The 25,178-nt window shown below is 39.8% G+C and overlaps 2 long non-coding RNA genes across 2 annotated transcripts; one reads left to right on the top strand and one right to left on the bottom strand.

Moving 5' to 3' along the window:
* Positions 1 to 1,876: 1,876 nt before the first annotated feature.
* On the top strand, positions 1,877 to 15,445 carry LOC139588873 (uncharacterized). The gene is made up of 3 exons (XR_011678848.1): positions 1,877 to 2,368; positions 15,111 to 15,159; positions 15,299 to 15,445. It is a non-coding gene; the product is annotated as an uncharacterized lncRNA (long non-coding RNA).
* On the bottom strand, positions 6,606 to 24,839 carry LOC139588874 (uncharacterized). The gene is made up of 3 exons (XR_011678849.1): positions 24,736 to 24,839; positions 23,769 to 23,839; positions 6,606 to 8,342 (listed from the first exon to the last, which is right to left on the bottom strand). It is a non-coding gene; the product is annotated as an uncharacterized lncRNA (long non-coding RNA).
* Between the last annotated feature and the right edge of the window lie 339 nt (positions 24,840 to 25,178).

The raw sequence follows: 25,178 nt of genomic DNA, 5'->3' as shown, positions 1-25,178 counted from the left end.
TACCTGCATGGCACAATTCACCCAAGTCATGAAAAAGGTACAGTGAGTGCACACCATACAATCGAACATGCCATAATTCATTCTTCTGAAAAAGACAGCACAAAACCTTCTGAAGGATCTGACTGACCTTATGTGGAAAGAGGTTAAAAGTGGAATAGTGCATTCATTGATGTGTATGGAGAGACTGAAAAGGAAACTCAGATGAGTCTATGCGCTTTTCCCAGATTTTTTGAGATTTATTTAATGCAATACTTAACTTTAAAAAAGGGAGTATAAAAAACAACATTATTTCTGGTAAACACTATAGAGCAAATAAAACTCTGCAGAAACACAGAGAAATGTTCCTGTCTTTAACCTTAATAATGGTAGCAAAAAGTCCCACACTTATCCTCAGGTCTCATCCATGTAATAGGCATGTGGTAGATTTTTCTCTGAGTGATGCAACTGCTGTCTGCATCTCCCTTGGAGACCCCTTTAGACTACATAAAAAGTGGAAGGGAAAAACACTGAATAAAAATTGATGTTCTTCTGCAAAACACCAGATTTACAGGGCCTTTTTGTACTTTATCTAATCTATTAAACCTGTAGTTTTCATTACTTGGAAGCATTCTCTTTGATGACTGCAAGAGAAGGAGCTCTCAGATTCCTAGCTCATAAAATGAAGCTGTGTTTCAGTGCTGCAGAAGTACATTGGGTGGAAAGCCACAACACTGAAGTGCTCTCATTGACTGCAGTTCCATAGCCTAGGAGTGACTGCAGAAGGGTGTGCAGGGAAAGGACCAGAGCTTTGCCATGCTCCCTGCCCATGTTAAAGGACAAATTGTAACAAAAAAATTCTTACAAATCAGTTAAATTCAAAACAGAAAAACAACCCAAACCCCTCATAGTGTTACAATTGCAGCAATCATACCTACTGGCTCTGATCCTGTTGCTGAGCACCACTGAAAGAGTCTGGCTCTTTCTTGTTTCCAGCTTCCCTTCAGGTTTTTGCATATTGATGGAGACCCTGCTGAGTCTTCTTTTTTTGTAGGCTGAACAGTCCCAGCTCTCTCAGCCTTTCATTGTAGGACAGGTGCCCCAGTCAAGCATCTTTGTGGCATTTTTCTGACTCTCTCCAGTATGCCCATATCTCTCTTATACTGGGGAGTCCACAGCAGGTGTGCCTTTACCAATGCTGGGAAGAGGGGAAGGATCCTCTCTGTTGACCTTCTCACAATACCCTTCCCAGTGAAACCCAGGACAACATTATCCTTCTTTGTGCAAGTGCAAGCAAGGGTGCAGAGCTGGCTCATGTAGTGCTTGGTGTCCACCAGGACCCCCAGGTCTTGTCTGCCCAGATGCTTCCCAAATTGTGCGGCTCTCAGCCTCTTCTGGTTGTTCATCCCCAGATGCAGAGCTTTGCACCTGTCCTTGTTGAAATTTATAAGGTTTCTGTCAGCCCACTTCTCCAACCTGTTATCATCTCTCAGGATGCCAGTACAATCCTGTGGCATATCATTACTGCTCCATTTTCTATCAATTGCAAGCTTTCTGGGATATACTCTGGGCCATCATTCAGATGACTAATGAAGATGTTGACTAGGTTTGAACCTTGTATTGATACCTGGCATACAATCCTATTTACTGACCTCTAAATACACCTTGTTCCATGGATCTCCCTGTTCATGACCTGACTCTTGATTTGTTTTTCAGTCCATCTCATTGCCTTTTCATCCAGCCTATACATTAGCATCTTGTCTAAGAGGATCCTATGGGAGATAGTATTAAAAGCTTTTCGGAAGTTCCGGTAGACAATATCCATTTCCTTCCTTTCCTCTACTGAGCAGGTAATCGTCCCATACCATTCCTCAGTCCTGAACTAAAATTTCCCCCTTGCTTCACTGATATCACGTACTAACAGCTGACTTCACATGAAAGATTGTGTCTTATTCATATCAGTGTAAATTGGTGTTTCACCACTAGGAGAGTAGGGCAGCTCTGTTTACAAGAGGAGTTTTTATCTGAAGTCATTCAGCTGTACACTGAATAACAGGCTAGTGTTGACCTGAATTCCTTCTTGGGTTTGTTATCCCTGTTAATTACTCGAAGGACTGTCTGGGAAAGACACCACCAGCAGGAATTAGACTGTGTATCCCCCTTTAATTCTGGTGACCAAAGCATCCTTATTAGAGAATGCCATACTTCCATGTACCTCTGGAGCTCATAGCAGCAGAGAAGCTGAAGGAGGAGGAACCAAGGCAGATCTTGACAGATTGTTAGCAGGAAGCTATGATGAGTAAAGTGCAGATCAGAACAGGAGGGACACGGTTTTCAGGAAGAGGCCTGGGTGCAGTCCAGCCATCCTTTATCCTGTCCTGCTCCTTCTGAGGTAATGGATTTGGCTGATAAAAATTCTTTGCTGCTGCCTTAGTGTGATGAGGAATCAAGAATGCATATGTTTCCTACTCAAAATGACATTCCAGGGAAGAAATGAAGCTGGATGCCTTGTAGTTGCCTTGCCTGCATCTTTCATGAAGTCTTCATCTTTCAGAAAATTTCCCCATTGAAGGTTAAAGTTTTCTAGCTGAAGAAATATATGGAAGTACATTTTATTTTATTTTTACGAAGTACTGCCACTGTGTTTGAACACTCTCCCCCCTCAGTATAATTTCTTGAGATAATATCACAGCTTTCATGAGACTTATTTTTGACTGGTTTCTTTACAACATCAAGTACAGTCACAGGGATAACTGGATGCCTAGTTGATGGCCTCAGCTCAGTTCAGTAAGTATTCTGTTAATATGCAATGTGTGGCTGCCTATAGTCATAACATTTAGATTCTGATCAAATTATCTTTTACAGTTGTAATATATTCAGAGGAGGGCATTTAAATATAAACTCCCTGGAGAGTCCTTGGGTTAATGTTATAAATAAAAAGGACTCATTCTAACAATATTGTACATTGTGCTTTCATTACTTACATAAATCTTTTTCTTCCCCAACTGCTTTTAGAGAACATTTTGTCTACACAAAACACCGATTTTATTTGGTGGTTTTACATACTTCATTAAGGGTGAAATTTTTAAAGTATTACTTTTAATATGATACTATAAAATTCTGGATTGATATTAGTGTGTGTTGCTTGGCCATTTACATCTTGTGCTTGATCTCAGGCAACCCTCAGAAGGACAAGATGTTGATCTGATAATCAAAATAGCTCTTGGGAGTATGGGTAAGAAACTATCAGAGAAGTGCCATAGGATTTTCAGTGTCTTCCCATGCAGCCTGTGAAAACTAGAGTAATTTTGCTCATCTTCATCTATTTCAGTGGATTGCCCAATGAAGCACCAATATGTGTAGTGACAGCTCTTGTGGGTGTGATCCAGTTCTTGTAAAAATGTATGTCAGTGGAGACAGGAAAAAAATGAACGTACACCCAAGTTCCCTGTTTGACTGCAAGGGAACCATCCTGGTTATTCCTTCTCCCTACAGTGAGTTTCTTGGTTGGTTTATATATATTTTTCTAATGTCAGATGATCAGAAAATTTTGGATCTTTTTGTACTCCCATGGCTGAGAGAATGATACAATGGATGAGGTAATATTGAGACCAGAAATCTTATAAGACCTGAGAACCTAGTCCATAATGAGGCAGTAAAAAGATCCCAAATCTCTGTTACCCTAATAGAATTATGATAGGATATTTGCCTTCTCTCCTTCCCTTCCTGCTCTTATCTGTACTGAACTCTCCAGAATTGCTGAGATTGTTTTCCACTTACTCTCTCCAAAGAGCACTGAAAAAAATTGCTGTGTACTCTGACAGAGTTATAAATGTAATAAAATTGGCTGTAGAAATGTCATGTTTGTCTATAAATGTCCTTTACTTCTGGGAGTATTTATTCTTGGGAAAACACCTAAAAACAAAGAAAAAGGAAACCAAATTATGTTTTAAAAATAGTCCAGTTTCATATGAGGTACAAGCTCAATCTTCTTTTATATGGAATTTGCATGTTAATTCATTAATTCTTCCTAGGGCCTGATTCGGCCAATTTCTTCTGATTCTACATGCTTTAGTAGTCTTGCTAAAGTCTAAAGGAATCAGTTATTTCTTTTAGATAAACTCTACCTAATGAATTGTTAAGCTGAGACAGAAAGTGCAGAATCAGACAGAAAAGGTCTGTAAAAGGGACATGTATCCTACCTCCATGTCTCATTGAAGGACTAGCTCTACTTGAAACATCCTGACATATCATTGCCTAGGCTGTCTTTAAAAGCTTCCAAAGGTGAAGATTGCAATTCTCTCTATTCTCTCCACAGCCCATTTTGCCTGATTTCCCTCAGTGTGTAACACAAAGCTTCCTTACATTTATTTAATTCCACTGCTTCCTGTCCTATCCACTTTGTACAAAAGAAATGTTATTCTCTACCTATTTACAGCAGCCCTTTATGTGTCTGGAGCTGTTGGTGGAGCTCCTTTTCCTTTTCCCAAAAAGTATTTTTTGGGAATTCCAGCTATGTAAACATCTGCTCATTCTTTCTGCTTGCCTGATGTGCCACATATATTTCTCAAAATGTCAAGTCCCTATACTGTAAATAGTACTCTTTCTGAAACCTTAGCTGGGATTACATCTTGCATTCTCTAGCCATGCATCTCAGAAGAGATTTTGCTTTTTTATGTTTAATTTGCTGTCAGGATTTAATCTGTGGATGAGATGAACTGTTTATCATTATGTGGAATCAATTTGATGTGGAATCAGCAATTTGTACATTACCACTGACTCAACAGTAAAATGCTGAGTTCCTTATAAGCTGATTATGGCAGACAGAATGGGAGCTTCAGGCAAATTTTTTCAGAGAAACCCTCCCACTGAAGTGCAGAAAGGACCCTCCTGTTTTCTGAAGACCTTCTCACTTAGGATCCACACTTAGCCTCAGAAAAGGAGAATTTCCACTGTAATCAATTCTTCATGAGCATGTTTGAATCTAGACAACAACTTTACCTTTCAAACATTTTTGTATTCTTTATCATGGATCAAATAATTACAAAAAATGGGAAAGCAGCAAGTGTAGTGAGTTTCCTTGCTCCAAACACTCAGCCACAACAATAGAAAAGGTCATTTTCTGGAAATACTATCTGAAGGCATGAAAAATCTTTACTGAGAGGGGGGTCAGTGTCATAGGATGCCCAGAGAGGTTGTTTCCATCTATGTAGTTTTCATCTACTTTCCATCTATGGAGATACCCAAACCCAACTGGATACGTTCCTGGGTAGCCTGCTCTAGCTCACCCTGCCTCAGCAGGCAGGCTGGACTAGAGGATGGCAGGACAGCCCTTTTAAACATAACTGTTCTGTGCTTCTGTGAAGTGAATGAGCTCTGTTCTGTGGGTTAACCACCTGTTGCCTTTTGGTGCTGCCAGTTTTAATAGGTTCTGGCCCTTCTGAGTGATAATTGGATTTTACTTCCATTTTGCTGAGGGAAAGAGGCACTTTGTTTAAAACCATGAACTTCTACTGTTCATTGCTCCTTACAAATTGCTGCTATTCATTGCCCTGCAATGAGCAAGCTGTTACATTGAAAAAGTTGTTTATGGGCATGAAGGAAGCACATTTCATTAATTAGTAAGGCCAAGAATCTAATCTTTGTTTAACTGAAATTTGAAGGGATTCTTCAGTTTTAATCCATCTCCAAGTGCTGCAAAAATGAAGGAATAGCAATGCAGTGGAAGAACTGCTATGAAATTGTCATCACATATGCATTCTCTCATTTTGCCTCTTTCTGTGTTGTGCTTATCCTTCCACTGCTCCCCTGTCTTGAGTGGTTCCTCACTGGTGGAGATCACAGGGGGATGTTAGTGGGAGCTTTCAGCACCCAGAGTCCTTTGCCAGGAAGAATGTTCATGTTATGAATTCTTCTTTGTCCCTCTAGGATCACTTGGGATAATCTGGATATGTTGATGAGATACTGCTCTCTTCCTACACTGGTCTGCAGCTCCAAGTTACATCCAAACAAAATACACCCTGGCCACCTCAGTATGTTCTCTCTCTGTTCTGTTCATGACCCCTGAACCCAGCTTGTCCAGCTCCAGGTTCACACTTTAGCTGACCCTGGGCAATGTGTTTGCAGCTCTGCTCCTCTGTGCCTGTGTCCTTCCCAAGGCCTCTGCTGTCCTGCCAGGCCTGGGTTTGTCAGCACTTTGTCATCAAGTTGCTCTTGTACAAATCTCATTGCACTCGGAGTAGCAGCTTGTCATTGCTGGCTGTGCAAAGCCGTGGTTGTACCACCCCAGGAGGAGCAAAAGTAAAACAGAACAGGCACAGGCACCTGATCAGCCAGAGGAATTGCTGCCACAGCCAAGAGAAGCAACATAAAGCTACAGACAGGTCAAGGAAAGTTCAGAAAGGGCAGATATCCACCAAAGATGGGCAAAATCCCCTCACTTTCTTTTGGGAAATTCAAAAATATCCATGTATTAGTAGACAGTAGACACCTTTTCAGGTGAAGTTTTTGCCTCCTTGCATACAGGAGAAGCAGCCAAGCATGTTTGTCACCACTTCTTGTAAGCATTTGCCCCACTAGATGTACCTCAAGAAATAAACCCAGAAATAAAACCAAAATGGTCCAGCCTACGCAGGAAAAAAGTAGCCATATTTTTAATAGAGGGCAGACCTGAGAGGTCTCAATTCACAGGTCCTACACATTGCTTGCAAACTCTGTAGCCTTTATTAGGAATGGCAGGGCTGTGTTACAGGGCTGCATGATTACCACACCACTGGTATCTGGGTCTGTTCAAAGTTGCTGGCAAAGTTATCAGTAGTGGCTGTCTCCTCATCCTGCAGTCCTGGTTCATCTTCAATTAAAACCTGTTTCCCAGATAATACCTTCTCTTTAACAACCATGTCCTGATGAGGGTTACTTTCTCTGGAAAACCTTTCTTCAGCAGTCTCTTCTAAAATAACCCCTCATCAGCTAGATGAGATAAAGGACCCTTTTGCCTGATAGTGGTACTTTTCCAACTCTCTTTTTCAAATTGCTATTTATTCATCCAGTTAATTCATGTACTTAGCTGGAGCAAAATTATTACCATAAGCCCTAGGGTCTTACCTACTTATCTGCCATTCAATTCTCTTTTTTCCCCATCATTATCTTTGGCAGACTTATGCCTATTGGCTGGTGTGCGTGTTTTCAACAAAAAATGAACAAATACCCCATTTGCCTCCAGACTGATAGTCCATTTGTCATTTGATACAGCTCTGTCTACTGCTCCTGCAAACAATCTCTCTGCTTTTGTTTTCAGGCTCTTTGTGCTACTCTGTTTTTGAATGTCCAAAGAGACTTGTAGGGAGATGAGGCTCCTGCATCTTGTGCCAACATAATCTCAGTCTGCCGTGTCTATTGCAGCAAAAATAAAACCTCACATTGTTTCCTATCTTATGACCTCTGGATACCTTTCTGTCTTTGATCTTTCCTTTATCTGGCCTCCTGTTTAAAATGGCAAAGCCTTGTGGTCCTCATTATAGACTTATAATGATATGCAAGGCTTCCTCAGAATGTAAAATTATCATTGCTTTATCAAAATTTAATTTGGGATCTTGCTTGATGTCTTCCTCTGCTGCCAACACCCTCCATCTCCCAAGAGTTTTATATCTCTGCATTTCTATAACATATATGTGCCTCTAGCCCTACAAATTGAAAGAAATGTTCTCCAGTCTTCTGCCAATTGCAAAGTTTTTTCCTACATGGCTTTTTCTTGTATTACATTAAGAAAACAATTGTTTTCTGGACATCCAATACCACTCCAGCACATTTCTCTCATCCCATTAATTCATTTAACTCTTGACAGCTTACACTGTCCAATACTCAGTCAGTACTAGCGAGTCCAGCAGAGATCTGGCCCTGTTGCCTTCTCTGCATTTTCCTGAGTGGAGAGGTGTAACCAGAGCTTCTTCATAACACAGCAGTTGGTTCAAAGCCACTTAGAGGGTGACATAGAAATATATTTCCCCACCATTTCTAGATTAGTAACAAAAATAGATAGGCATATTTAATCTGACTTTTCTTCTGATATTATATTTTAAAAAAGAAGACTCCTTTGTATATTTACCCAGATTTTTTTAACACTTCCACTTCTTCTCTTTTCCTTCTCATACTTAATTTTAAATTTTAAACAAGCAAAATTGAAACCCATTGAGGTACAGAGATCTCCAAGAGGAAAGAAATCCAAATACCATGTTCCTGGCTCTGGGAAAGATGGGTGGAACTCAGCCCTTTTTGGAGGCAGCAGCCAGCTGGTCAGTACTTGTGTTTGCACCAGACAGTGCTGCAGGAGCCCCAGGTCAGTTGTGGCACACACTGCTTCCAGCCCACTAAAAAGGGAGAAAGGAGCAATGGTGGAGAGGTGAGAGAGAGTGGAGGATGGGAAAAGTGCTAATTTATGAGGAGATATCAGGGCAGATGACACAAAAATCTCTAGACTGTTTGGCCTCATCTGCTTTGTGGCACTTGAAACTGCCTCTCCAAATTGAGATGCAGGGAGTGCATTATGTACATGGCCGCAATTATGGTCATGGACAAGGGGGGTCAAGTTCTGGAAGTGCTCTTGAAACCTTATTTTACCCATCTGTCAAATGGCAATGATAATGACTGCTTTGGACATTGGTTTGATTAGAAACTGTAGTGTTAGGTTGCAGTCTCTGTCATGTGTCACCCTTTTATTTTTGGTGCTGCTTTTCCTGTCGTATTTGATTAAGAGGTAATTGTTGTCCTGAACCTGATTCTTGAACATCTCTGAAGCACAGCAACCACTGTTTGCAGGAAGAGATCACTCATGTTAGGAAAAAAATATTTCTTCCAAAATATTCTTGCAGGCTCTAAATGCACAGATTTGAGCTAAGAGATGATTCTGACTCAAAAGGCTCAGACAGCATTCATAATTCATTAAATATGCGGGTGTGGGTACCCTTACTTTGTCCGTGTTTGAAAGGAAATTGTGAAACTATACTGCTATTCAGCAGCCCACTTTTTGCCATCATCATGGGTTCTAAGCACAGAAGAATACAGAGTTACAACACATTGAGCAATAGTATGAAGTATTTTGTTGTATGCCTTTTTGTTCCCCTTGCCAAATTTCCTGGGTAAGTAACAAAATTACTTGGACACCACTCTGCTAACTGAGGTGTAGATAACACAGAGTTTGGTTAGCTCGTGCAGTGTAAATATAGCTCTCATCAGATATTTTAGTGGCTAGCGCTCTACCTATTTATTTCTCAATTAAAGGCCATCTGCAGCAAGTTTTCTTCATGTTATTTCATGAATTAGCTGCAAAAATGCCAGCACACTCCGCAAAACACCATTTGTTATGTTTCTTGCTAAAATAGACATTGCTAAATGGGACTAATCAGTGCAAGTGATTTCCATTTGTGCCTTGTAGAGTCTGTTTCACTATGTTTCCACCTTTGCATTACTAGAGTGAAGAAAAAAAAAAAGAAACACCTCTTAACCATCCCCTGTGCTGGGGATCCAGAACCTGTATTCATGCTCATCCTATGCCTTGTTCAAGGCTAAACTTGTTCCTGAGGGAAATCAGGAAAGGCCATAAATTGTTTCACACTCAGAGCATCAGAGCAGCCCATGTTCTCTGATGAGGAGTGTGAATTTTCACATCAAGGGTGCACTGAGCACTTGGGCTCTGCTCTGGTTTGTGAACAGTGAGGTGACAAGATAGCACTTGCCACCTATTTCTATCCTTTGGGAAGCCCAGATGAAGACAGATCAATGGATCCCCCCATTGGCCTCCAGCTGGCATTTGGGATTATGTATGTTATAAAAATTCCAGAGGAGTAAGCTCATCCTTATTTGAAGGATTGTGTCTTGTGAGATATATCTGAGACAGCTGCCTTTGGAGGTTAAAAGCACTTGATGCCCTCCCTGCATTCTCAGTAGCTCATGAGAAGTATCAGATCTAATATGACTTATGCTAAGTATGTATCTTATTGCTTGACTAAAAAGGTTAGGTTTGTCTCTGAGGAATGATTTTTAAAGGTTACTTTAATGTCAAATTAGTGGTTTTGATTTCATAGTAATACAATTTTCAGTGTTTGGTGGATTCTTTTAGTTAAAATAGCTATTGGGTGACATTTTAAAAGCAATCTGCTGTTTTGCCCAGCTGAGACTTTAAAGCATAGTGATTAAAAATGGAAGGTCACAAAAGCATTACTAAAACAGTTGCCCTTAATTTGAAATGCTGAAGTATAATTTCTCTCCCTGGACACTTTCTGTTCACCTGCTTATCCATATCCATATCTTAAGGATTATGCAGATTCAGCAGCTGCAGACCCTGACTCAGAATCAGATGCCCTCTTTGTGCTAGAAACAGGCACACACTTAGTGCCTTTTCCTGCTCCTGGAAATTTTCACATGTAAACTCAGAAGGGCTAGAAAGAAATATGTGGAGAAATGGAGAGTAAATGACTTGCATAAGGGCATGCTTCAGATCAGTAGCTATATTTGGACTACAGCCCAGACCTTGTACACCTCCATCTAGTGTGCTGGCTACTCAACTTCTGGCTAAACTATGCAAGAATACATTCAGTCACCACTGAATTAGAAAATTTATTTGCTGTATCAAAAAACCCTGTGATGGTATAGCCGTTAACAGTATTTTTTGTATTTTTCAAAAGAAAAGGTTGATCTCCATTTTTTTTTTTAAAGTAGTACCTGGTTATGAAGAGCAGAAAAGCTGTGTATGACATAACTTAGCGTGGTCATATAGTCTAAAATTTAATCATTGGGACTTAGTTTATCACATAAGTTCCAAGGACTCTAGACAGTTGTCCTCTCCAAAAGTATCTATTCACACAGTAAGAGCCAGACCCCAGGTTGTAGAATTTGAACCATGAATAGCAAAACCAGAGTGAAACTTTCTCTCTGTTTTCCATAGTTATTGGTCTGCTTAATAGGGCTCTTGAAACAATGAACAATTGCTACTGGTTCATTACCTTACATTGTTTTAATGGACAGCTTCCATTTTCCTTTTCCTGCTTAAGAATACTGAAAGTCATCTTTGCTTGCTTTTTATTAGCAATTGCTTTACTGTCTGTGGTATGTACTTCAAATTACCAGTGACAACCCGGTAGAAAAATGAAACCTTACTAGTACCCAATTTCTCTTTCCAAATATGTTGAGGCACAGGTAGATTTACCAAATGGCTCCTGTGGGCTTTGTGCATGCTGGATCTGCACGTGCAATCTCTTAGTTTATACTCACACATAACAGAATGAGATGCCTGCACAAATGTGAGAGTAGGGCTCATAAGCTTTACCTTGGGTGTCAGCTAAACTACTGAAAGCTGGTCCAGAATGTAGTGATCTTGTGTAAGATTTTCTGTTGAATAAATACTTGTATGGTAATAATATTAAAGTCTATAAGGTTTCTCTTTTAAAGCTTCCATTTAATTTCCTTTGGCTTGCCCATTGCAAAGACAGGGAAGAAAGGCAGAAGCTACAGCAATTTTCCCTTTGAAACTTGCTTTTCCCCAATTCCCCTCAATCCTAATTTGCAGATTTGACATTACACAGTCCTTCCCAAGAGCAAGAGGATTCAATCTTTGTCGTTTCTCCACATCCAAATGAATGTGTTGTTAGAACAGTCCCATTTTGATATCTCTCGCTCTGCCAAGCCTTGCACTCTGCTCTTACATCTGCAGGGGGACATTTGGCAACACTGTCATTTCAAATAGCTAACTCAACACACTGAATGAGACCTGTTGTATACCTAGGCCTACTAGCCTTGTTGTGTTCTGTTCTTCTGTTGCAAAAGGGCATCTTAAAAGTCCCTGTCAGGCAGCAGCCCAGAACTATCTGTATTTTGTAGGACATATGTCTTTGTCCATGCTGTCTATTCTGTTTAAGCTGTGACTGTGCTCCTCAGGTCCAGCTAAATAGTACCAGCAAGTGTGTTTTCAGGCTACTCACAACCACAACAGCCCTAGAAAAACTGGTAATACATATGCTTTAGATGCTTTAGGCAGCTTGCCCCTGGGCTAAAACTGAACAGCATTTTTACCTTGCAGCCTTGTAGCAGAGCAGAAAAAGAAAAGGAAAGCAAGAAATCTCTGTGTCTTTTCTGCCAGAGAGCACAAGGGCGTGAACTTTACTAAGCAATCTTTTCCATAACACCCTACAGGCAACAAATGAGGGCTGTGCATGAAACTGGAACCAGTTGCAAGAATGAGACTGCTAGAACCTGTGGTTCAGGGGGGAAACTTGGAAAGGAGATGCCTCTTTTGTTCAGGTCTGCTCCTAACAGTAGTCTGCAAGACTATTATTGTAGTCTACAAGACTACCTATTTCTGCACATAATTGCAGTCTACAAGAAGAATCCACACCTCTGTTTGGAGTGCCATAATTCAGCTCATATTAACAAAGTCAGGACAGAGTAGTCATGACCGGAAAGCCTTTGAGATATTGGAAAAAACCCCATCTAGGTCAGGTGTAGCTTTGGGTCTAGAAGAAGTTGGAAGTCTCATGAGTGATAAGCAATAGGCAATGCTTCAGAGGGGGACAGGTATCTTCTGACATCCTAAGGTGTGTGACAGCTTTCCCTCAGTCATCCCACTGCTCAGCAGGTCCAGCTTCAGCAAGCATTGGGCTTTGCATGATGCTGGTCTTAGATAGGCCTTTCTGTGCCCCCTTGGGTGTATTCAGAGGCAGCTCTGACTGCCTCTTGGATGACATGCATTTACAGTAAGCGCCAACACTGTAAACAGCATATCAGAGACCTGAGGTAGCTCTCACATTTCATCTGGGCAAGTGTCTCTGAACAGTGCCTGTCAGCTATGTGAGTGCTGTCCCAGGAAAGGAATGGCAACCTCAGAGGAAGTGGTAGGTCTGACACTGGGGCTGCTATCAGGACATCAGGAAATACAGTACCCTTCTGCCATATAGATGACACTAATTTTTCTCCTTTACTGCTAGCCTGTACTTCTGGGATGTGTTTCTGCTCCTTTCTCTGATACTGCATATATTATTGCTGATATTTTCCCCCACCTGGGCTGCAATTCAAATCTTGTGGTGTTTCTACATGCCTTATGAACCAGTGCCTGGTGCTCCTGTCATCATAGGATTGCTTTTCAGTGTGGCAGAAAAGTAGGTGCAAAGGTGTTTCCTAATGTGCAAGGGCACACAACAAGACATGGACAATCTAACATGTAGTTGTGCCTTACTGGGTTCTGCATTTAGTTTGCTGGTTTGTTGGTTTTTTCCCCGGCCATTTTCATGCTCTTCTTAATAATGAAAACATTTGCAGAATTTTATTCTGCACACTGCATCTGATTTTTTTTCAGTCCAATCTGAATTGGACTTTTCTTTGTGTTTTCTTGCTGAAATGGCTTGTATCTCTTGGAAACAATCTTGTAGCCTCACTGCTAACCTTGCTAAATCTCAAGCAGCAATGTGACCTCCATCAATGCACCAGCAGTACACCTGTCTTTTGCTCTCATCAATCTGGGGTGATACTTGGCCCAGAGATCAAGAATGGATCTCCACAACTGGTTGTTTATGTTCACCCTTTTAGTGACTTGTCCTACCAGACAGGGAATCCAGTCTTATTGCCACAGAAAGATATAATTGCCTTTGAGGCAAGACAGCACTGGTGGGTGTGACATGGCATTACAAGAAGCAGCGAGTAGCTTTTATTAGCATAATAGAGAGTTGTGATTCATGCTCTTCTGTAGGCTGTGGCAAATTTTAGAAGGATTTGTGGGAGAGCAAAGGGATTTAAGATGGGTGTAAGGAACTCTTTTGGATATAAGAGGCTGAGGTTCCTTATGAAAAACTCTTTTTTCAGAATGGGATTCTAGTCCCTTAGGCAGAACTCCTAACATGACATGAAAGAAGGTTTCAAACAGATGCAGATACCTTGGTTCTGAGCATAAGAGAAAGCCATGGAGTGAGCTGGTGAGCTTCTGTAAGAGTTATAATCATTCTGGTCTGCGTCAGAAAAGGACCTGGACCTGTGCATGACACAGCAAATTGTCCTTTTGGAGATGTTCCTTTCCTTCCAGTACTGTATTCAGATGACATAAGCCTAAAAGCAAACCAAACTTTTAAATAATGGTTTGGACTGATATGACTTTGGGAGTGAATTCTCATATCTGTGCTGAATCTGGTGTTTCTGCAGATCTGCCAGTAGAAGGTGTCAATTCTGATCTATCAGGTTGTCTGTGTCAGACCAGAGAAGCATAGTTTGAGTCATGAAAGGCAGAACAGATTCCAAAAGAAGGAAATTAAGATAATCTGTGCTAACTTTCTGAAGTTAAAGGTAAGCATGAAAGCCAGTGGCGCAAAATTCTCATGTGAAAAAATGAGAAAATAAACAAAAAATGTATCTGGATTTCCTATGATGTGAAATTGAAGAAGAAAATTACAGACTAGGTTAAAATAAGTATTAATCAAGGCAAATAAAAAGAACATTTCTTTCAACGTTCAGAAGTCTGTCCTGCGGTGTAAAGACTTCCGTCCAGAGTCACGTCTGTAGGTGACATTGAGAACATATTGTTTCCCCCAGTTTCAAAGCATTCAATTTGCCATGTTCTTCTGTTCTGAGCATACTAAAGCAGCATTATTGAATATCTCCAGAAATAGTGCTAGCTTGAGGTATTGAAATGCCAAGAGCTATTATAAGAGAAATCAATTTGTTGGGCGGTATTTCCTGAAAGCACCTGACTACTCTCTCACATCTTGTTACCAGACCCAACTCAGCATAAAGAGCCAAGAAGAAATGCCAAGAATGAGTATTACTCATTATACTCAAAACCCCTTAACTGTAGCAGTGCTTGGAACCTTAACCTCCCCAAAAGAATTATCTCTGTCCTTTGTTATAGAGGAGAGTGCTTCTCTTTCACTGTAAGCAGACAACATGGCAACATGGGGTTTAGAGTGTGCCTTAAGTTTTCTTTTATTCTGCACTTTTTGATTCTCTTTGTAATAACATTAGAGTCAAACCACATGAGTTAATAAATGGTAATCCCATAGACCTTAATGGAAGATGAAGGTTCAGTGAGTCTATTTTTCCTGTAATGCAGCAAAGAGGCTTTAGGTGAGTTCATGTGATTGGATGTTCCATATTTCTTTCAGGTCTCTTCATGGTTGTAGCCGTATGTTCAGGTTTTTCAACCCAGAACAGGTAAGTCTTTCAATAATATTTCTGTTTCCTTCAATAATATTTCTGTTTCCTTCAAAGTCTTATGCCTTAGGATATTTATTGAATTTTGCTTCTGTTTTGTCCATTATCTGCTCTATGTAAAACATTTATGCTCTGTCAGTGAAACTCATCTTTTGAGAGAGCTGGGAAAGGAACAACTACAGTCTTCAGGTTTCAGTCCTGGGCTTGCTTCTGCAGTCTGAACAATACACCATCAGATTGATCTTCCAGAGCACAACTCTACTAGTTGACATAGAAATGCTGCAATGTGAAGGTGAGTCAAAGTGAGGTAGAAATGGAGAATTGCTCATGTGTGGTTACCCTTTTAAAGCCACTCTGATGCCCTAGTTCACCTGGATGTATGACATGGGTCCTGAAACTTCACATGCTATTTGGTGTGCAAAGTTATTCAGTGCTGAAAAAGTTTGTCGGGAGCTTTTTCCATCAGAAAAAATGTGGGGATAAATGCAGCACTGAGCTTCCAAAGCTCCCACTGTCATTTTAGGGTTAATCCTTAAACAGGCTTCAATTTGTCACAACTGAAATCAAAGCAGAGTCATTCTACCATCTGAGTTTTGCATTAAAAACATTAAGCTCTGCCACAACAAGGCAATGCCCTTGAAGTTCACTGGGATGCTGAACTCTGCCAGAAGCTCTTGTTTTGCTGCTGTCCTTTAGTCAGTCTGCACAGACTGCAGCACCGTGGTAGGAGTGCGTCACACTGCAGTGCGCGGTCATCAGCTCTCAATGCAGACTTTGGAGGCTGCAGTGTCAGACTGCAAGGCTATGCTGCAGAGATGCTGAGCTTTTGAAAAGCTGCAGTTAGATATGGTTGAACAAGCAAAGTCTTCGCCGGCAGGATTAAGCCTGTTTTGCTGTTTGTCAGCAGATTGTGTTCTTTGCAAATATTTCTGTAAGAGCCACAGGGCTAGAAGGAAAATCTACCCTCTGTTTCCCAGTCAGGTGGGAGAAAAAGGGGCTGGCTCTGGCAGCCTTTTTATATACATTGGAGTGCTGTCCCAGAGCAGTCTGCATGCTGCATTCCTTAAAAAATCTATGCAGAAAGTCCCAAGATTTACCTCTTATGGTACCCTATGGTATTGGTGAAAGGGAGGAGAGACCAGAAGGAGCACAAAATAGGCAGCTGACACAGAGAAAGAAATTCCTGCTCAGTAAGAGTGCTGAGGGTGTTTTATTTGAACAACCTGGCTTTCATCAGGAAAATCCAACAGGAGTCTGTAAATTTTCCTGTATCTTTCGGGTTAGGTAGGGCTGGTGGTATGGGACCATGATGATGAATAGCAAGTTTGTCAGGATGAGGAGCATAATGGTGGTCCTTTTGAGGTCAGAAAACTCTCTACTTTTCTTCCACACAGCCTTAATCATTACTGGTGGGTCTGATGGGTGAAAAATTGCATGTTCAAAATAACACCTTCAAACTACTTGTTGGTGGGAACTACTTGAAGACAATAAGACTCTGTGAGGCCATTTGGACTGGAAGCAGATGAGGAGGGCACTATGGAGCAGGCCACTGTTGCAGCACACTCTTTGCATACCTGCTAATTGCTCCTGTCAGAACATCAAGGGATATTGCTCTTGAAGTATCTTTGTAGGGTCTTGCTCTCTTAAAGCCAGTTGTGTGCCAAGAAGAAATCACTGGAAGGTAGCTTTTTATAAGTTGAGGTATCCTGTTTTAGGATTGGCTTCAGATATTTATAATCTGTCCCTGTGCTCCTAATTAGGAGAGCACAAATGTTTTGATATATTTAAACAGCTATATTTAAAAGCAGATGGGTCTCTATCTCTCCAAGAGCAGCAGAGATGGTTCTGTTCTACTCTTCAATGAGCAAATTTACCATTCAGCCTTCTCCTATTGCATTCCCCACATAGAATGTGGGGTGTCTAGACAAGGACTTCTGTCACAAACATGTATATTCAGATGCAAATAAGTCCAATTATACACAACTGTGCCCCTTTACACATGAGTATGGATAATTATGTGAAGCAGAGCTTTACTTCAAATGATCATACAAAGAGTACTGCTATGTGAATAAAAGGAATAAAACCCAGGATGGAGCCTACATTTCTCACCAGAATTGTTTCTCCCAAGAAAGAAGTCTGCATCAGCCCTTGAAACCCACTGCTAAGGAGCAGGGGTTTAGGATTGCTGAAGATAGAAGCCACATATCTGAGAAGGGAGGATAGTGTTATAAGTACCTTGTTTTTGTAAACTCTCTTTTGTGACCAGTTTGTAGGGGAGGTCCTGTAGCAGATGGGTGCTTGGTTAGACACAAGAAAGGCTGTTCTCAAGCTCTGCTGGGTTTTTTGTTTTGATTTGATTTTTTTCTCAGGGTTAGACAGTAGCAGGAAACATATCCTTCTAAGATCAGAATCATCCAAGAAATAGACAGGCCCCTTTTGCCTGGCACTATAAACAAATAACCACGTGCATCTTGGCTGGTTTCACATGGAATGGAACGAGAAGAACCTTTTAGTACCCTGCTAAAAGGGTGGGAGACAAGATCTGACTGCAGAGTGATGGTTTCTCCTGTGAATTCTGCAGGATAATACATTCTTCAGAAACCTATTTTTAATACACAGTCTGTTTTTCAAGCTAGTAAGAGCCAGTCTGGCACTCCTAACACAATGGACAAATCAAAATAAGACGTATGCTCCGCTTCAGTCCTGAACATCTCTTGTTCAATTATTGTTTACATAACACATTCAGAAGGGATTGTCTCTCTATTTGGCTGTTAAATCTTAAAAAATATTTAATCTGTGATCTATCAGTTGCCAAGGAGAGGAAATAAATAGACTGTTACCTTGTTAGTGTGCTTACTTTTGTATTACCTGTGTAAACTTAATAGTGGTCTTTAAGAGAGTTGTTTCAAAAAGACCAAAGACTGTAAAATATAAGCTGGAAAATGTAATTTTTTTTTCTGTCGTAAAAATTAGCAGAGAATTAGATAAAGAAAAGAAAGCATGGGATCGGATTATATTATTTCAAAGTCTGAAATTAATTATGTCTATGAGACATCTAAGCCAAGACATTATATCAAAGTAGAATCCCACCAAACCTGATCTTTATTTTAACACATTTGCAGGTACAAAATCGAGATGGCTATTATGATTTTCTAACAGCCTAGTTAAAAGTGCAAGAATATAAGGATTTTTATCTCTTCCTTGTGCTGATTTTTAATCTCAGGGAATATTCAAAACAGCTGCAAAGACCTTTCCTTTGAGGGTGCTTTTTTAAGGGGAAGTTGTTGTAATTGGAGAGTTCTGATGTGAGTTTCAATGTTGGCTCTTTTGCAAAGAGCTATGTTATCTTAAAGCAACAGGACATGAATAATTAACATAAGGCTAAATGTCCTAAACAAGAAAAGAGGCTACCATTGGCAGCAAGTATATTTGGATGCCTGTTTATTTTTTTATGTTGCCAGAAAAATCACAAAGTCCTTTTAGTACATTCAAGAGAACCAGTCTGTGCTAGAATTGCTGATTTTATGCTCTGGTGAAAGAAAAGGTAGGGTAGAGCAAAGCAAATTAAATATGTGATTGAAAGTACATTAGTTTAATGATCAATTATTAAATGGGGAATATTTTAATTGAAATATCTTTTATGAGGTATTATTTTCCTTATACACTTTTAGGGAGTTCGCTATTGTACCTTTTTCTAGATAGAACTTTCTTCCATTTATTTCTATCTGTTTTCATTTATTTAATTCCTTTCTACCCCATAAAAAAACCACCCTTGCTAGTAGTAAGTTTTATTTCTGGCAAAAAGTCACTTGGAAATATACCTTCTGTTCACAATGGAATTTGCATGGTACCAAGTAAAGTTGTGTTTACATAGAATCAGTTGGGAGGGGCTTTTAAAGTTCATTTAGTACAACTCCTCTGCAGTGAACAAACATTTTCAATTAAATCAGGATGCTCAGAGCCCCATCCAACTTGACCTTGAATATTTCCAGGGATGGGGTATCCAGCACCTCTCTGTTCCCATGCCTCACCAGCCTCACAGTAAAATAATTCTTCCTTGTATTTAGTTGGAATCTATCCTCCTTTAGTTTAAAACCATTACCTCTTGTCCTATTGCTACAACCTCCTTAAAGAGTCTGCTTCCATCCTTCATTTAGGATTCCTCTAAATATTTTCTCATGATTCTTCTGATAAGTTTTAGCCCTCCTCTGAACCAACCCCAACACTTACATTCTTTCAACCCATGTATGGGTTGAAATATTCTTTGCTTTCTTATTAGTCCAAAAATTTTAAAAAGCAAAGGAAAAAGCCAAATGCTTTGAGGAAGGTATCACTTGTTGTTCATGTGCCTTACTTTCAGGTGAAATAGACCTGTGCATACACCATGTAAAAAAGTGTGTCCCAGTTTGTGTTGGAATGAGGTTTTTCCTCTGGGACAAAAGAGTGGAACAGGTGGTGCCTGTCAAAGGATGCGTGCAGCTCCCCTCACTGTGGCTCCCTATTATATCCAAACTTACCTGCATAATTTTCTACATCAGAACCTGAGCAGTGACCAAATTTAAAAAAAAGCACTCCAAACTTTTACCAGTTTAATTCCTTCAGACCTGTGATATGCTCCTTACTGAATTAAAATATTTTTCTATTCCTATGAGTCGCAGAGATTAAACAAAAGTTCATCTCCTTTATTTGTGCTGCCTGACATAAGCTTAAAAGAAGAGGGAGATCAAAGGAACCTTGTGCTGTTTTGTTTTTTTTTTTTTTTGACACGTGACAATTTTTGGAAGCCACCTTTTTGGAACATGAAGCCTGATACTGCATGGTAAGATACTCAATGGAAATCAGGATGTGTTTGGTCACAAAACCCTTTAGGTCTGGGAGCTTTAGAAGACCAGGCCACTCATGAAGGCATCTATACAAGGCCATCAAAAGCCTGGCTATCACCAAACACCACTTTTGCTTTTGCCTCAGATGAGATCATGACTACAAAGGCTTCCAGAATGACCACTGAATACAGAGATGGATTTTGTCTATGCAGGACACAGCTTTCATGTTTGTGGGACTTTTGCAAGAGTGTAGCCCTCCCTCACATGCTGCATTCCCTCCATCACCTTCCTTCTATCTGTTTCAAAGCTCCTCTATCAGCAAGGAACAGTGACATCTGACTGGAGCCTACAGGGAAGGAGCAAAACTATGGCAAGCTGCAAGTGTCAGTTTGAGTTATAAAAAGAACAAGCTAGGTACAGAGTATTCCCATGGTCTTTCCAAATGTCTCTATTAAGAATGATTCTATTATTTAAAAATAAAAACGTTTCCATAGTTCAGGAGAAAAGTACCTGGTTGAAAACCATTTTTTCTTGCACTTTCCCTCCCCAATCACTGTAAGAACAAATACATAAAGTTCTGATAAGATTGAAAGCCTTTTCCCACAACTGTAGCTTTTTTAAAAATACTATATGAAATGGGGGTCAAAAGGCTGTATTTTAAAAATGTCTAACTCAGTGGGAGATATTTCTACGTCGTATAGAAGAGAAATCACTTTAGATTCTGGTAGAGAGTGGACTCACTTTCTCTGTTCCCTCCACAGTAAAATCAGTCAGGGAAAATCAAATAAACCAAAAAATTTCAGTGAATTAATTGTCCACCCTCTGCAGAGACACAATAGGAGTTAAAGAAGTAGACACTAGCATAGGACATTGGTTCTGTTGAATCTCAACTTTTATTGTCTACCTCAGAGAAATTAAGAGTATACTGCTAGTCAAAATACTATAAATCTGCATGGATAATTTACTCCACTTAATAATTTTAATACTTATTTTTCACTGCTGATAGAAATGAAGATTCCAACTTAATTTTTATCAGTTTTTAGGAAATTATGGAGGCCAGATAGAGGCACATGTAAGTCTGGTTGTGACTTGAAGGAAGCATGTTTAAAAAACCCTGAACTTCTCTTTATTAACCTTCAGAGATTCTGCTGAGAATGGTACCTCTCGCAGAGGCCTTGCTTACTAAAATAGAGCTTGTGGGCTTAAAGAGCCTTGCTTTTCACCCATCTGCCACAGGAACCTCTGAAAGGGATTTGTAATGCTACAGTTCAGATGTAGTGCAGGTGAACCTGGAGGGGGACTTCAGATGATCCTTTGTTCTCATCATGTTTGTTTCCACAAGATTTAGACTATGTGGTGTACTATGGTGAAATTCCCTAATGAAGCCCTAGTTTTTTCTCTAATTTGTTTCTATCTGTTTCCCATCTGTACTCTTTTTTTCTTCTTTTTTTTTTTTTGGCTTTAATTTTATTAGAATGTAGAGTGGTTTTTATAGCTCCTTAAGAAATGAAACATGGATACACTTGGTTTTTCATTTCCCCTGAAAAATGAGTTCCTATTTTGAGTTGTACACAACTCATTACAATACCATTAGCAGATTTAACATAAATAATGGAGGCAACTAAATCTTAAGTGTAGCCATAAATATGATAAGTGACTGACTTAAGGAAAAATTTGTGAGTCTGAAATGCTTCCTGACTTCATGAGTTCTTTCAGTTCTAAGATATAAAATTCATTGTCTCAGATGGGGATGAGTTTGACTTTTTCCTGATCATGTCAAGGCCTTTGTATTCAGGACACAACATAAACTCCTAATTACACATGTTTACAGAAGAAGTTGCAGAGATTCTCTCTGTGACTGAATTTTCAAATGTCAATAGTAACACATAAGGAGTAAGGTGTCAAAGCTCTGTTCTTCATTTCTCATTTTGCTCCCTGCCTTCTACCCCACCAATCCTAAATCTTTTGTATGCTTGTCATGTTTTTGGCTTTGGTTTCTTCACAGCAAAGCTCAGACTGACTGCAGCACAGTGTCTATGACCAAAGAGAGCAAATATAATCACTTGCTGCATCATTCACAATACCTTACAATCTTACTGCAGCAATAAACTTTCTTGGCCTGTATAAAGTCTGATTGTTACTAGCTCTTTGCCTTGTGATGAAACACAAGTATTCAGTCTGAGATGGAAGACCTTCTTTGAATGAAATCCAAGGTGTTTAATTCAATATCCTGGTGTTCTGATCAACTGTTAAATATTTCTTGCCTCTCTAAATTTGTGTTGTCATACACATCCCATTGTAAGATGGCAGTTGGAATGCAGCCCTAAATGAAAATTGATTTTTCAGCTTTAATATTTCAATGTTGTTTCCTTACAAAACCCTTCTTGAGAAAAATACATAAAAATGTCATATGTTGATGCAAAGAGGCGAGCAGCTTTGCTCATCTGCACATAAAGGATGAGGCATCTTACAACTGAGTCAGATGATCTGTGGAATTTGCAGTTATCATTTGCCACAGTATGTGGACAATAATATTTGGTAGGCTTGGTGGCCTGGACCTGCTGCGGGTGGATATGGCATGTCCCTTTAGAGAACATTCTTTGCAAGTGGCCTTTAGGTGTGTTACCTCTTTGTGCAAAACTTTGTGCAAAAGTACTATGACTTTTCACCACACAGCTTTCACTCTGGTGGTTTCTCAGGAGAGGGAGGACTAGCCCTGATCCCTGTCAGAATGACAAAGCTTGTGTAAGGCTGGACAGGCTGATGAGGCTCCTCAGAGTCTGGAAATCAGGAAGCCAGATAATAGATATTGTTTATTTCTCATTCCTTGCAAGATTCCTACATTTGATCATAGGTTTATAATACAATATCATCCTAAAGCAGGAGCAATACTGAATTCAAACTAGGTTGCAAGGGCTGTATCCAAAAAGTCTTGTAAACCTTCAAAAATGAAGACTGGACATTTTATCTAGGAAAACTCTTAAATTTCTTTTCTTTAGATCTAACTGAACCTCCAATGACTTAATTTTTGAGAACTATCTCTGATTCTTCTTCCATGCATGACTGTGAAGAGACTTGCTGTGTCCTCTTTATGGTCTTGTAGGTACTGTAAGGCAATTATGAGGTACCTCTAAAGCTATCTTTTTCTCCAGGCTGAACAAGCTTTTTTCATAGGTGGAGGACTCCTCATTTCTCTTCACTGAATTTCATGATGTTTCTGCAAGCCCATTTCTCTGTCTTATTTACATCTGTATGAATGAAAGGTCTACCCTCAAATATATGAGCTACAACTCCAATTTGAGGTTATTCTCAGATGTGATGAGATGCATTGTCTACTTATGTAGGTCATAGATGACAGTAACAAATATCAGATAGGGCTCATGAAAAACCCCTGACAAAAGCCACCTGTCATTCCTGCCTAAGTGGAATACACATTAGCCACTTTGTTTTGAACCCAGTGATCCTCTCAATATTTCATCCAGGCAATTATCTGCCTGACTAAACCTTTACGTTCTTTCTTAGATAAAAGGGTATTGTAAGAAACCTTGTTGAAAGTCTTGCTAAATTCAAGGTCAGTGACATTCAATGATTTTCCTGCATCAGTACCCTTAGCCCAGTTACCTTTTTTTTATCATTATCCCAAATAGCATGATCTTTTCATCAATATACCTGGAAAATATCTAGTTTTCTATAAAAGTTCTTTTCTAAGTCTGGACCATTAGTGAAACATTAGAGTCACCAGTAAATCTCACACATTACACACAGATACAACCATCTTTTACTCACCCTTTCTGGACACTGCTTCCTTTTGTTCATTGTCTTCACACCAGGTTTCTGGTTTGTGACAACAAAGTCTTCTGCTCAAATGGGAGCAACAGAGAGAGGGAAACAGAGGGATAGGAAACAGATTAGTTCTTAACAAGTCTGACATTAGTCAGGCTTGTCTCATAGGACACTGAGCCCATGCTGAAGTGAGTGAAGGCCCAGGGATGGGACTTCATGCCTTAGGAAAATGGTACTGCATTTTTACCTTGGAGTAAGTACTTTGCGTATGATTTTTCTTAAAAAGGGGCAAGATACTAAGTGGTTTTGTTTTGCCACAAGTCTAACTGTCTTGAGGATCATGGAAGAACAGAGGTGAGTGGATTCATCTTGTAACAGGACTGTCACTCCTTGTGTTAATTTCTGTTTGTGCACCAGGACAGCTGTGAGTCCCTGGTTGTGCTGTGATAACAAGCACTGCTTTCTCTTTTCCTCTTAACCAAAGAACATAAAGGAAGTGAATTACTTTAAGACAGTTGGAGAGACAGATTTTATATTCAGTATTTTCCCAGAGTATAATGTCACCGATTTTCAAATATGTGCTAACGCCTTAACTTACTTTTTTTTTGCATAAAACGGACTTCTGCTGCTTCTGACCTCAGACAAGTTACTGTGTGCTGCTAACATTGCATTATTGACAGAAGCAAGCCACAGTGCACCAATTGATGCTGGATCTTTCCTGCTCTGCATCATATTTCCATGAAAAGTTGACAGTTGGCAGAAGATGCCAGTTGTCACATTATACGTGAAAATACTACAAACTGCTTTCATAGCAAAATGTCACAAAGCACATGTTGTTTGGGGAAGGAGAAAAGGGAAAGCAAATACTGGAAAGGTACTGAGCAATCAAGCTTCATCTGCTTCACACTAGATACTGAGTGGCTCAAAGAAGAGGTGCCAACAGTGACTTTAACAGTGTTTTAGCTCTTACCTGAGACTCACTATGGGGTAGCTCCTATTTTTTATTTCTGAGCTCTAGTTTCAATGTCTTAATAACGTTTCTGCATTCTTCTTGTATCTGGTCTGTAAAGCAACATTTCCACAGGAGAGAAATTGCATAAAATTAAAGCTGGAGTTTCAGAGTTTGCTGTAATTTTTTATTTTTCCACTCTCCCTTAGAAAGGTTTTAAAAATACATTAATATAAATATTTAGACTTTTGGGATTTTGCCACTGTTTTCTCTCTGCTGAGGCTTATTTGTCTCATGACTTCTCATTTCCCTGTTAAACAGAGCACTATTTATGAAATTAAATACATGCATAAAAATCTAAAAATATGGAGTAGACACTTCTGGAACAAAGCACAGTCCATAGTTCTGCTAGAAGTATGCAAATGCAAGAAAGAAACAGAATTTCAAAACTGCAGCTTCCTCAG

This window comes from Agelaius tricolor, unplaced genomic scaffold, assembly GCF_023055355.1.
Source record: "Agelaius tricolor isolate 1412-34295 unplaced genomic scaffold, bAgeTri1.0.p SCAF_4, whole genome shotgun sequence".
NCBI lineage: Eukaryota > Metazoa > Chordata > Aves > Passeriformes > Icteridae > Agelaius > Agelaius tricolor.
The sequence above is the reverse complement of the archived record's forward strand: the minus strand, read 5'-3'. Positions and strand labels throughout refer to the sequence as shown.